This window comes from Typopeltis vanoorti, chromosome 14 (genome assembly GCF_054136105.1).
Source record: "Typopeltis vanoorti isolate ZY-2024b chromosome 14, IOZ_Tvanoo_1.0, whole genome shotgun sequence".
NCBI lineage: Eukaryota > Metazoa > Arthropoda > Arachnida > Uropygi > Thelyphonidae > Typopeltis > Typopeltis vanoorti.
The window spans coordinates 76,115,107-76,128,487 of record NC_143562.1 but is presented as its reverse complement, the minus strand read 5'-3'; the positions used below and the strand labels follow the sequence as shown (position 1 = coordinate 76,128,487).

The 13,381-nt window shown below is 36.8% G+C and overlaps 1 protein-coding gene across 3 annotated transcripts in view; it reads right to left on the bottom strand.

The window, feature by feature from the left end:
- The window catches only part of Parp16 (Poly(ADP-ribose) polymerase 16), a 142,532-nt gene extending 132,640 nt beyond the window's left edge, over positions 1–9,892 (bottom strand). The window contains exon 1 of one of the 3 annotated variants that reach the window (XM_090403659.1): positions 9,690–9,892. The gene's annotated coding sequence lies outside the window, so the exon portion shown is untranslated. Of the gene's footprint in view, positions 1–9,567 lie in introns of all 3 variants that reach the window. The other 2 variants (XM_090403657.1, XM_090403660.1) reach the window with 2 other exon arrangements.
- Between the last annotated feature and the right edge of the window lie 3,489 nt (positions 9,893–13,381).

Below are 13,381 nucleotides of genomic sequence, written 5' to 3'. Positions count from 1 at the left end.
GTAAAATGAGAAAGATGGTTTCAGGAGTGTACAATTTTGGTTATGAGGATTGGCTGAGGGAATGTGGACTGCAGAGTTTGGTGGATAGAAGAAGAGGTGATATGATTGAGACTTTTAAACTGTTGAGAGGTGGTTACAGGGTGACACTGGGGGGTTCTTTTGCTTGGTTGAACAGCGGGAAGGAGTGATGACAAGAGGCCATCCCTGGAAGTTACGAAAGGAAACTGTGAACAAGAAGGTGAGGAGTGGTTTCTTTGCATGGTGGGTGGTTGAACCGTGGAATGCATTGCCTGATGGAGTGGTGAGAGCAAGAACGGTCAATGAGTTTAAGGAGTGGTATGATAGACTGTGTTTCTTAGGGGGGGACTTCCCCTCGATGAGTCTTGACAGACTTTATGTTCTTAGGAAGGACTTCCCACGATGAGTCTTTTGACTCCATGGAGGCCTGAATAATAATAATAATAAAAGTTATTTTTTAATGTTCTTGTTGTTCGCTGTGGAAGAAAGGAGATGGAATTCTAAAGGAGGGAATTAAGATTGGTGGCAGAAAAATAAATAATTTAAGATATGCAGATGTTACAACCCTCATAGTGGAGACTAAGAAATATCTGGAGTGGTTGATTCTGTTGGTTAAGAGAGCTGGACTTAATTTAAACATTCATTCATTCATTCATTCAAATTTAAACAATTTGAATGAATTAATGATTGGGGAAGACCTACAGGGAGTCCAAAGACTCATCGAGGAAGGGCACCTACTCTACAACTCTCCACCAACTACAACTAACTGCAACTACACCTACCGCCTACCACCACCACTAATATTTCCACAGACAATCACAAACATTCATGGCCACTTTGGGATTCGAATGTGCAGCCTTTTGGCTGGAGAGCAGATACACTAACTACTTGGCCAGCGATGTAGTTATGTATGGATATAAAAGCTGAATCATTAACAAGACAGACAGTGAATTGATTCATTTGAATTATGGACACAGTGGAGACTATTAAGAATCCCATGGCCAGAAGAATGAATAATAAGAAAGTTTTAGATAATGTAAAGAAGGCTCCTTGGAGGTAATGTTCGTTAAACAGAAGTTAATGTATTAGAAATGTTTCTGCTGGTGAAAATGAAAGAACCAGATGGGAATTTGAGGACTTTACTAGTTTCATAAAAATTCATGTTTCACATCATCAGGACTAATAAACAGGAATAAAATTGAAACCATGCATTTGCTGTGAAGTTGTTTGCTGGTTCATGATCTGCTGTGAACTACTAATAACTGCATGCATGTCATGTTGAATTAGAGAAGACCAGACTTGTTGAGGATGTTTGATCATTTCAGCTGGTTCCTTGAATGCTCTTGAGAAAAAAACTAATCTGTGTGGAGCATTTTGGTTTGCTGCCACAATACTTGATGTTTAGTTTCAGCTGTATGTGCTGCCAGTCCTGATTTGTGTTTACTTTCATTCTCTACATCCTTGATGTGTTTAGCTTGCCATGTTTCTCACAACCTCCCTGTTTGTCCTATGTAGTGCAAACCACAAGTACAGTTGAACTTGTCAATACTGTGTTTCTTGATAGATGGATGGGGAGGGGTTTTGAAGGTTTCAGGAGATTAGAGATCTTGTTGAGGAGTAGAAAGCCATCTTTATATTTTGTTACATAGTATCCTTGATATTTTGTCTGTGCTGTATATAAGATAGAATCGCTGTTCCTCTGAAGGCTTGCTTTTCATGTTCATCTGACTGTCTAAGAGGTTGATGCAGAATTTTGTCAACTAATGTTCTATTGTAACTGTTCTTTGGTAGGATAGTGCTTAAGTAGTTGGGCTCTTGGTTTCTTTTATCTATGTTAGTGGAGATTATACAAGTGATATCACATAGGGAATGAATAATGCCTATTTTCTGCACTTGGTGATGAATATACAAATATCTTCTAGTATTCACTGCCTTCCTATACACTGAGAAATTCTACAAGTGTGTCTAAAAATGGTATGCACTTAATTAGTTTTTCAAATTCAACAAAGACTTAAGAGGAAGAGTGATTCTCCCTGATATACAGTCAGTGACAGACGAATCAAGAATACTATGTCAACAAAATATAAATATGGATTTCTATCCTTCAGCAAGATCTCTAACCTCCTAAAACTTCCAAAACCTCCCCATCCATCTCTAAAGAAACATGGTGTCAACAAGATCAACTATACCTGTGGTTTGCACTACACAGGACATACAGGCAAGTCAGGAGAAACATGCCAATCTGAACATATCAAGGATGTAGGGAATGAAAGGAAACAGAAATTGGGACTGGCAGCACACAACCGAAACCAAACATCAAGTATTGTAACAGTAAACAAAATGCTCCACATAAATTACAATTTTTTTTCTCGGGAGCATTCAAGGAATCAGCTGAAATGATCAAGTATCCTCAACAGTGCAACTTAAAACAAGGAATGATTCTACATCAAGTCTAGTCTTCTGTAATTCAACAAAACACATGGGCAGTTACCAGTAGTTTGCAGCAGACTACGAACCCAAAAAGAACTTCATAGCGAATGCACGCTTTCCATTATTATTCCTGTGTTTTAAATATTATGTACACTACCTGTTATTTTAGTTTATTCACAATTTCTCCTGATGATGTGAACCAAGAATTTTCACAAAACTAGTAGTGATCAATAAAAATTATTCTATCTCATCTGGTTCATTCATGTGGAATAATACCAGCAAAAACATTTTTACTATGCCCTCACTCCACAGCAGCCTACACAATGATAGAAGTTAAGAGTAACTTGGGCATATTATGCACGCAGATGAAATCATTAGAAATGGCTTATGTTGAGGAAGACCACAAAAAAAATAGATGGGCAACATAAAGGAATTCACCTATTTGAAGTTTAAGACTGCTGAAACAAAAGACAAGAGACAGAGTGAGATAGAGAGAGCCTTTCTTCACAAGACCAACAAGAGTTGGAAATGACTGGATGGCACATAACAACAGATGCTAAGGAAATTTTTCAATACACGACTGAATGGGAGAGAAACTACTTGGAGGTTGTATAAGTGTGTGATTAACTAGGGAATACAGACTAGATTTTTGTGTGGAGAGTAGTGACCATGAGTGGAACAGGGTGTCAAAGGCAGTTTCGAGTCCTCTGTAAGCAAGTTTAAAAAAATGTGTGGCAGGCATGATGATTACTGTGGACCTTCAACAATTAGTCTTCAGATTCTTGGTGAAGGCTGTACAATAACAATAATAACAAACATATACTGCAGAACAAATTTACTATCCTGATGGCATACATTGATGAATGTCATATGTTTTTGTTATTGTTATTATGTGCTGGGGGGGGGGGTATTCACATTTATAGAAGTAATGAAAAATAATCGGACAGAGGCAGACCAAATTCTTGAAAATTTGAGAATATTGGTAATTTAGGCTAAGATACAGTAGCGAACAAATTAATCCAAACACACATTTTAAAGAAAAATTTAATTTCACAAGAAAATAAGCAAAAATTAAACTCCAACTTTACCTAATAATCTACATGTGCCCCTCGTTCCTAATAAATTCATTCATTTGTCATGTTATTAAACTCTACCAACATAGAACACGTTTTTCTTATTTCTGCATCTCGAAACCATATTTTTATAATGGATTGGATCAAGTTATCCTTTGTATCACAATTTATTTTTTCCAAATCTCTTTTTCACTATGGCCCACAAATTTTCTATTGGGGTAATGTCAGGAGAGTTACCTGCCCATTAAAGCAATTGGATGTTCTGATTTTTGAGGAACTCTATCACTTTTTTTTTGAAGTGTGGCATGGAAGGAGATCCTGTTGGAAGATGAGTTCTTTGTCATTCTGGATCTGTGGGACCACTCTTTTCTCCAATATTTTTATGTATTGATCACTTTTGATCATACTATCAACAGGCACAAGTGATCCTGGATCATTATGTGTAAAACAACACCAGAACAGTCATTTGTTGAAGGTGGGTGGGATAAGACTTCTCAGCTGCTGATTTGCGAATATAGTTTATTCGCTCTATGTTCAAAGAGCAAGTACCCTATGTTCAAAGATTAATTTCCCCTATGTGTGGTACTCAAACACAGAGTACTTGCTATGTCCGAGTACCTATACTTGACAGTTGTTTCTTTTTTGATCTGTGGGCAGTCCTCCCTTCTTCCAACAATCTTAGATGGAATGTCATCTCAGAAACATTAATCCCACTATCTGCAAGTCTCTATTTAAGTCTACAGCAGACAATCTTGGATTCATTTTGCTTTTCCTAACTAGTAAACGATCTTTCAAGTAAGTGAAGTTTTCCTTTTTCACACACATTTACTTCCTGTCAGGAGAAAGGTACCTGTCTCCCTAAACTTCTTTAAAATCACATTAACAGTACTTAAACCAATACCACTCATTGGTAATTTGTCTTTAAGTCAAGGATACGTGCTGAGAAAGAGTACATATTTTTGAACGCTTTCGTGCAAGTGGACTAGCCTATGTAGCTCAGTAGAAGTGGTGTTTGCACTCTACGACAGTTGCCGCAGGAAGAAAGACACTCGTGTTCAAATCTAGTCGTTGACTAGAGGAATATTTTCTGAGCCTTTTTTTTGACCGGTTCCTGAGTTAGTCGATCTCTGGCATGGGCAAGTGGGTTTTCACTCCCTGAAACTCGGCTTTTTCATCCTGTAAACTCAAGAAAATTGGCCGCTGCACCCACACTATTTTCTGATATTAAAAATATTGTGTTAGGGTTAGGGAACACGAGATGGTGGCACTTGTTAGCCGCCTTCTTCACTGCGTATTGATTAATTAGTGATAGCCTTGGGCCAGCTATTTCTGATTGGCTACCAGTGGAGACTGAACTGCCCACTCAGTCTCCAAAAAGTTAGATAGGGCTAAAATGACCTCGCCTACTCCCTATACGGGAACAAAAAGGCATTACCTGATTTTTTTTCTTTGAAGGTGTATCCATTTTATAGCTACACAAAATGAATAAAACACTACAAATGTCAACTTGTTTACACTATTAAAAATGCACAACACTATTCATAATCATCACAGAGACAGTTAAAACACCAAACAAAATAGTGGACTAAAAACTAAAACTGAAAATAGGAAACGGAAACGAGAATTATTATGAACTGAAACAAAATCCAAACCAAAACCTTCATGAAAATTTGGCTTGTTTGGATTCATTTGTCCACTATTATAAATAATAACTTTACAAGTCTCCTGAAGCTTTCTCCCATATAAAACTTGGTACATGTAAATGTTGGAACCTTGCTAATTGATCACATGGTCAGTATCAATGGCATGTTCAGCTAGACCTGACCTGAACTAGAACTGAGTGTTTTTTTGTGTTCCTCTTACTTGATTAGATTAAGTCTTCCTGTTTCACTGATGTAGGATACACAACAGGTGCAACAGATTTTTGTAGATGCCCAGGTAGATTAATGAGGAAGATAGGGACTTTTAGAAGAATCAGTGAAATTCCTTAAAGGAGGGTCTGGAAGCTGCACTTTATATTTCTTTGGGCTGCAACTCCCTGTTCGGCATCATCCCCAAATTCTTAGAGCTCTGCCAATTTCCTGGTAATCATCAATTTTTTGCAAAATCTCTTTATTATATGGGATGACTATTGCCAAATTACAATCAGTGTTTCTCTCTTAATAGTCAAGTGTTTCGGTTAAATTCTTGTGCAGGATTTTAATGTAGGAGCTTAACATTATCAATATTCTCCTAATGTCAAGTTTTTGTTTCTGAATTATTCATTTTTAATATGGTTCTACAACTGATGCCATCTGTTAATGCCCCAAATTTTCCTCAGGGTTCTCATATCAATAACTCAATTGTTAACCATTCTTTTCTAACTCAAATCCCTGGGTTTAAATGGGTTTGAATACTGTTTTGTATAATGCTGAATATGTATATGTCATGTTTAGATGTTAACACCTGTTAATTATAATAATGATTATTACTGTTGATGGGTATCTCTATGGAGTCCAAAGACTCATTGTGGGAGGCCCACAAACATCATTCAAAATATACCTACCATACTTTCCCACAATGCAGTCAAAATTTTCTCGTAGCTAACCATTATAAACACAGCACCTATCATACCCCTCCTTAAACTGATTCACCGACAAAGAACTGACAACCACTTCAGGTAATCGATTCTACTCATTCACCACCCTCGTAGCAAAAAATCTAGACCCTGCTAACTGAAACTTGACTATTCAACTTCCAATGATAACTTCTTGTTCTATCATCACCTGCCATATCCTGAAAAATTACCCCTACCTCCATTGTATAAAATCGTTTTAGCAGATAGAATGTTGAAAGTTTATTTTTCACTTGGTTAGAGTATGATAAATTTAGTTTAATCCTTTATCCAAGTGTGAGCAAACAAAGTTTGCACCTGAAAGTATCTTCAGGACTGGGGTAAGGTGGTACAACACCAGGGCACTCCTTGCAAAGGTGGAGCAAGCTACCAACACTCCTATCTCAGTATCTCCCATAATGCAAAACACATCTCCTTGCAGATATGTCTAATGTTATGCATTAAGGGAAGGGCCACAACCCAGACTAGTTTCGACCTTTATTGAGGTCTCTTCAGTGGGAACCAGGTCCAAGTGGAGATACCAGGCAGAAGCATTAGCAGGTCTTCTCTACCTATAGGAGTTGTCAAATGGTGTGCCACCCTTTTTTAATAAATTACTCTGGATTTAGAGAAAGATGTTGAAAGTTTATTTTTCACTTGGTTAGAGTATAATAAATTTAGTTTAATCCTTTATCCAAGTGTGAGCAAACAAAGTTTGCACCTGAAAGTATCTTCAGGACTGGGGTAAGGTGGTACAACACCAGGGCATTCCTTGCAAAGGTGGAGCAAGATACCAACACTCCTATCTCAGTATCTCCCATAATGCAAAACACATCTCCTTGCGGATATGTCTAATGTTATGCATTAAGGGAAGGGGCACAACCCAGACTAGTTTTGCGTTTTATTGAGGTCTCTTCAGTGGGAGCTGGGCTCCCACTAAAGGTCAAAACTAGTCTGGGTTGTCTCCCTTCCCTTAATGCATAACATTAGACATATCCGCAAGGAGATGTGTTTTGCATTATGGGAGATACTGAGATAGGAGTGTTGGTATCTTGCTCCACCTTTGCAAGGAATGCCCTGGTGTTGTACCACCTTATCCCAGTCCTGAAGATACTTTCAGGCGCAAACTTTGTTTGCTCACACTTGGATAAAGGATTAAACTAAATTTATTATACTCTAACCAAGTGAAAAATAAACTTTCAACATCTTTCTCTAAATCCAGAGTAATTTATTAAAAAAGGGTGGCACACCATTTGACAACTCCTATAGGTAGAGAAGACCTGCTAATGCTTCTGCCTGGTATCTCCACTTGGACCTGGTTCCCACTGAAGAGACCTCAATAAAGGTCGAAACTAGTCTGGGTTGTGGCCCTTCCCTTAATGCATAACATTAGACATATCTGCAAGGAGATGTGTTTTGCATTATGGGAGATACTGAGATAGGAGTGTTGGTAGCTTGCTCCACCTTTGCAAGGAGTGCCCTGGTGTTGTACCACCTTACCCCAGTCCTGAAGATACTTTCAGGTGCAAACTTTGTTTGCTCACACTTGGATAAAGGATTAAACTAAATTTATTAGCAGATAGAATGTTTCTATCATCACCTCTCTTCCTTTTATCTGCCAATTTTTGTAGCCCATAAATTGTCAATCTTTCCCTTCATATATGGAACATTCCACAGCCTGAAACCATCTTGGTTATTTGCCTCTTAATCCTCTCAACCACCTCCGCATCTCCGAGAAACTCAGGTGACCAAATCTGAGCAAAACAGCCCATATGTGGACGTATTAGAGACTTATAAAGAGGAATAATTACTTTTCTATCTGTACTAGTCAGTATATTTTTGAGCATCCAAGTTATCTTCTGAACTGTTCTGCAATTTTTAGCAATATGACCTCTGAACTACGATGCCGCATCAACCATAACTCCCAGATCCTTGGTTCATCAATTTCCAGCAATGAAATCCCATCAATAGAATATGCAGCCTGAAACTTTTTCACTCCAAAATGAATAACTTTACATTTTGCCAGATTAAAAGAAAAACCATCATCCTCTGATCACAATAAAAAGACTATTCAAATCATTTTAGTTGATCACAATATCATCTTTATTTAATATAGCTCTTTTCAACTTAGCCTCAATGGGATATAACTGCATATCACTCTTCAAATTGTCTCCAATATCATTAATATACAATAAAGAACAGTGCCTTGTGGAACATCACTAGTCACTTTGTTTGACCTTTGACTGCTTCACCATACACTGCTCTCTGATGACTGTCTGACAACCACCCACTTATCCATCTCCATTTGTTTTAACTAATTAAAACATTTAAGCAGTATTTTGTCAAATGCTTTTGCAAAGGCCAGCAATATAACAGCATAGGCAGTACCTTTATCCAACTCTAGAGTTACTTTATCATGAAACAAAGTATATTGCTAAGGTAAATTAAATTAAGGTAAAGTAAATTAACAAAGCCTTAACAACTGTACTGCAGTTAAAAAGCTCTCTTGCACCTTAAATAAATTCAAACCAAAGAAAATGTTCCAGACCATCTTTACCAACTGTAAGATACAGTGGCAGATAAGAGAAGAATGATATCAGTTAAGAGAAGTATGATTTGAACAAAATATACTAATGGTCAGTCATATCAAACTTCTGGCAGTTTTCAAATGTTCTGCTTTATAAAATCTACTTTTAAAAGTAAAATCTTATATAAAAATACAACCCCATGCCACTAACAGTCATTCCTGTGAACAAAACTCAAAATATTGTAATTTCAAACTTATTTATTAAAATTGGGCTCCTGAGGTGTCATAAAGGTAACCCATTGTGACAGAAGAACAATCTCATTTCTAGAAGAGTAATCTCAGAAAACTAACAAATCCAGCAACACTATGTTCAAAAATAAAGATTTTCTTAATTTGAAAAAATTGGTTTACATTGTAACTAAATTCCACCAGTGCACACAAAGCAATGAACTAACTGCAAGAATGATTTCATGTTCAAATTCTTCAGGAAAAATTTAACTATTCTATTATCCAGGATGAGTCTTTTGACTCCATGAAGGCCTGAATTATAATAATTCCTGGACTAATAGTGAAAGGTACCAAATTATAATATGACTATAAATATTGATACAAATATTTTAAAATAAATCTGACGTTTTTATTAAAAACATACAATTAAAATTTAGTAGAATACAATAAACTATAGCATGTATTATATCAACAAAATAAATACAACTATATCACCAAACTGAATCATAGCATGATGGACCACCATAAAATAAATAAATTAATAAATTTGAGTGAGTTTCTTCACAAAATCAAAATAACGAAGTTTTGAATTTACTTAGTTTTTCAGGTCTACTGGAAGTAATTATATGTGCACTTCGTGTTCCTTTAACATGAATTTAATCGGAAGGAAAGAATGAGTTCAAAAATTTAATATTCACCGTATGATTTCCCAATGGGTGCGCATATTATTAATCCAGTTAAACTGTTAATACGGCTATACTGATAAAACTCTAATTTAAATGTAATACTTAGAGGAGATAAAAAATGACATAATATTTACTTCAGAAGCAAACAGAACAAGGATATGCAATTAGTGGATTCATATCAAGAAAAAAGTGTTTCTTCCTAATTATTGTGATTTAATTTAAGACCATGCCTTTTCCGTATATTCTATAGTACTGCTCTCAGTTGTCATAACAGGACACCTGTTAATTCTTTTTTTTTTTTTTTTTTGTTATTATTATTAGTAGTAAAACATGGACCAGCTTATACTTATTTTCCCTGGTGTCGTAATAAGGAAGAATTTCCTTGGTGCAGTAAAATAATATAACGTAAATCGAACTGCCCATGCAAATTACAATACTAACAGAGGGAGTTTAAATAAACCATAAACTCTGAAATTCATGACTAGCTTGTAGATTTTCTATTCTTTAGTAGTCAGCAGTGTTAAAATAAATTTGCCTTATTTCATTTAGATGTTTTTTTTTTTTACCCATGCCAACAAAATTTTAAATTTTGATTAAGATGTCACCATTGCGAACACATGCTTGATCAACAATCCTGCAGTTATTCAGGCCCACAGCGTTTTTCGCCACATGATTTACACCACACGTTATTGGATTAATAATAATAATAATAATATTGTAGAAAGTTTTTTAACTTGGGTATATTATGTATTCAAGATACCAAGTAATTTTATACAAAGTTGGTTTTTTAATCCGATTTCCCAAGTAAGCAAACAGACAAGTCAAGTTTGGGCCTGCACGTAGTGCAAGTCTGAGGCAACTCGTGGTAGTGCTAGTCTGAGGCAACTCGTGTATTGCCAGTCTGAGGCAACTCGTGGTAAAGGTGATTTAAGCTCCGATCACTTTCCTTAGTATTTTTCCATTAATGTAAAGCACATCCCCTTGCGGATATATACGAGGCTATGCATTAAAGGCAACGGTCACTACCCATAGAGGTTTCGACCTTTATTCAGGTCTCGTCAGTAGGAGCCAGACATGACAATGCTAAGGTTGAAGTAATGCAGAGCTTATGATTTTTAACTAAACAAGTTGTCACAAGGTGCTTTGACCTTATTAAATAAAATCTCAGGATGAAAGATAGATGTAGAAAGTTTTTCAACTTGAGTATATTATGTTTTCAAGATACCAAGCAATTTTATATAAACTTGGTTTTTTAATCCAATTTCCCAAGTAAGCAAACAGACAAGTAAGTCAAGTTTGCACCTGCACATAGTGCAAGTCTGAGGAAACTCGTGGTAAAGGTGGATTAATCTCTGATCACTTTCCTTCTGACAAGACCTCAATAAAGTTCGAAACCGGTATGGGTAGTGACCATTGCTTTAATTCATAGCATCATACATCTCCGCAAGGGGATGTGCTTTATATTAAGGGAAAAATACTAAGGAAAGTGATCAACCCTTAATCCACCTTTACCACTAGTTGCCTCAGACATGCACTACATGCAGGCGCAAACCTGACTTACTTGTCTGCTTGCTTACTTGGGAAATACGATTTAAAAACTAAGTTTATATAAAATTACTTGGTATCTTGAATACATAATATGCCCAAGTTAAAAAACTTTCTACATCTATCACTCATCCTGAGATTTTATTTAATAATGTCAAAGCACCTTATGGCAACTTGTTTAGGTAAAATTCAAAAGCTCTGCATTACTTCAACCTTAGCATTGTCAGGTCTGGCTGCCGATGATGAGACCTCAATAAAGGTCGAATCCGGTGCGGGTCAGGCTCTGATTTGAGTGGCTCTGCTTGGGGGTAGGTTTTTGCCTGTCTCTGAGTGTGGTCACCACTGAGATTATGGCTCTGCTGGGTGGTGGGGTGAGCCAATGCTGAGAAGTTCTTCTCGGTGATGGGGTGAGCCTGTCACTGACTGGAACAATGCTGAGTTGGGCGATCTTTCAGGATCATCTTATTTTTAGAGCCCGCTTCACCTATACAAAGGTCGAAACCGGTATGGGTAGTGACCACTGCCTTTAATGCATAGCATCATACATCTCTGCAAGGGAATGTGCTTTACATTAAGGGAAAAATATTAAGGAAAGTGATCAGAACTTAATCCACCTTTACCACGAGTTGCCTCAGACTTGTACTACATGCACGTGCAAACTTGACTTACTTGTCTGTTTGCTTACTTGGTAAATAGGATTAAAAAACCACGTTTATATAAAATTACTTGGTATCTTGAATATTATTATTCTTGTTGTTGTTGTTGTTGTTGTAAAATATAAAAGGCGTTAGTTGATTTATTTATTATTATTATTTATTGTAATTTTAAATATTATTATAAATAATAATTTATTAATTTTAAATAATATATTTTAATTTTAAATTATATAAAAAAAAATCAACTAATACCTTTTATTCCCGTATAGAAAGTAGGCGAGGCCGTTTTAGCCCTATCTAATTTTTGGGGTGGGCAGTTCAATCTCCACTAGTACCAATTAGAGATAGCTGGCCAAATGCTATCACTAATTAAGTAGCACACAGTGAAGAGAGATGGTTCAACAAGTGCCACCATCTCGTGGTCCCTGACCCTAACACAATATATTTAACGTCTGAGATAATGTGAGATGAATGGTCGATTTTCTTTAGTCTATCCTATCCTATCCTTATCCTCCATCAATGAGAGGTTACTGGCGTATTAATACAGCCGGTTCGCCACTCCTCTGCCATAACCCCTGAGGATTATATTCATGACTGTATCTGTGTGTGTGCTCAAGGGGACAGTTTGCCTGTTTGTGGTGAGAAAAACCACGCTGCCCACGCCCAAGACCAGCTAACTTGGCTATGGCTGAGGAAGATCCTTAACTCCTCACGTTGTCGACGGGAATCGAACCTAGGACACTCCTTTCCCAGGCATAGCCACTAGGCTAACCCAGCAGACCTTCTTTAGTTTACGTGACGAAAAACCCAAGTTTCCTGCAGAAAAAACCCTCATGCCCGTGCCAGAGATCGATTAACTCGGGAACCGGTCGAAAAAAGCCTTAGAAAAATTTCCTCTAGTCCCAGACTAGATTCGAAGGAAGTCTTCCTTCACACAGTCAAGCGCCATGGTATTAATATTATATTTTAAATAATATATTGATTTAATAATAAATTATGATGATGTTTATGATGACCCCTGTGTAGCTCAGTGGAAGTGGCGCTTGCGTTCTCTTCTCTAAGCACACGAAGATAGATTATTTTCAAATTTAGTCGTTGAGTGCAGAAAGTTATTCTAAGCCTTTCTTCGGCCGGTTCCCGAGTTGGTCGATCTCTGTCTCGGGCAAGGTTTTTAACTTTCTTTAACTGAAGAAAATCGACCATGGAACCCGTATTATTACATGCAAAAGAAGAAAAAAAAACATATTAAGGCTAGGTACAAAAGCTGACAGGACTGTTTGTAATGAATAATACAACAGTAAGTAAGTAGTGCGTTATTTATAACAAATTTGGATACATTACAAATGAGAACAGCTTAAATGTGATAAGTGAATTATACAAGGAATAATAAGTAAAATATGAAGAAAGAAACTACACGTAAGTTATATACAATAAATATGGTGAGATGTTCCTCTAGTATCTTGCGCAATCAACTGCTCTTTCTGTGAAGGATATAAGGTCCTCTTTTGTGCAAGGTGACTGAAGAAAGGGACAGGAAAGATGTTCCACGGACTGGGTTGTTTCACACTCACAATGCTCTAGTCCAGTGAGGTGGCTCCCCATTTGATGGGGCTTGGTTTGCAGTG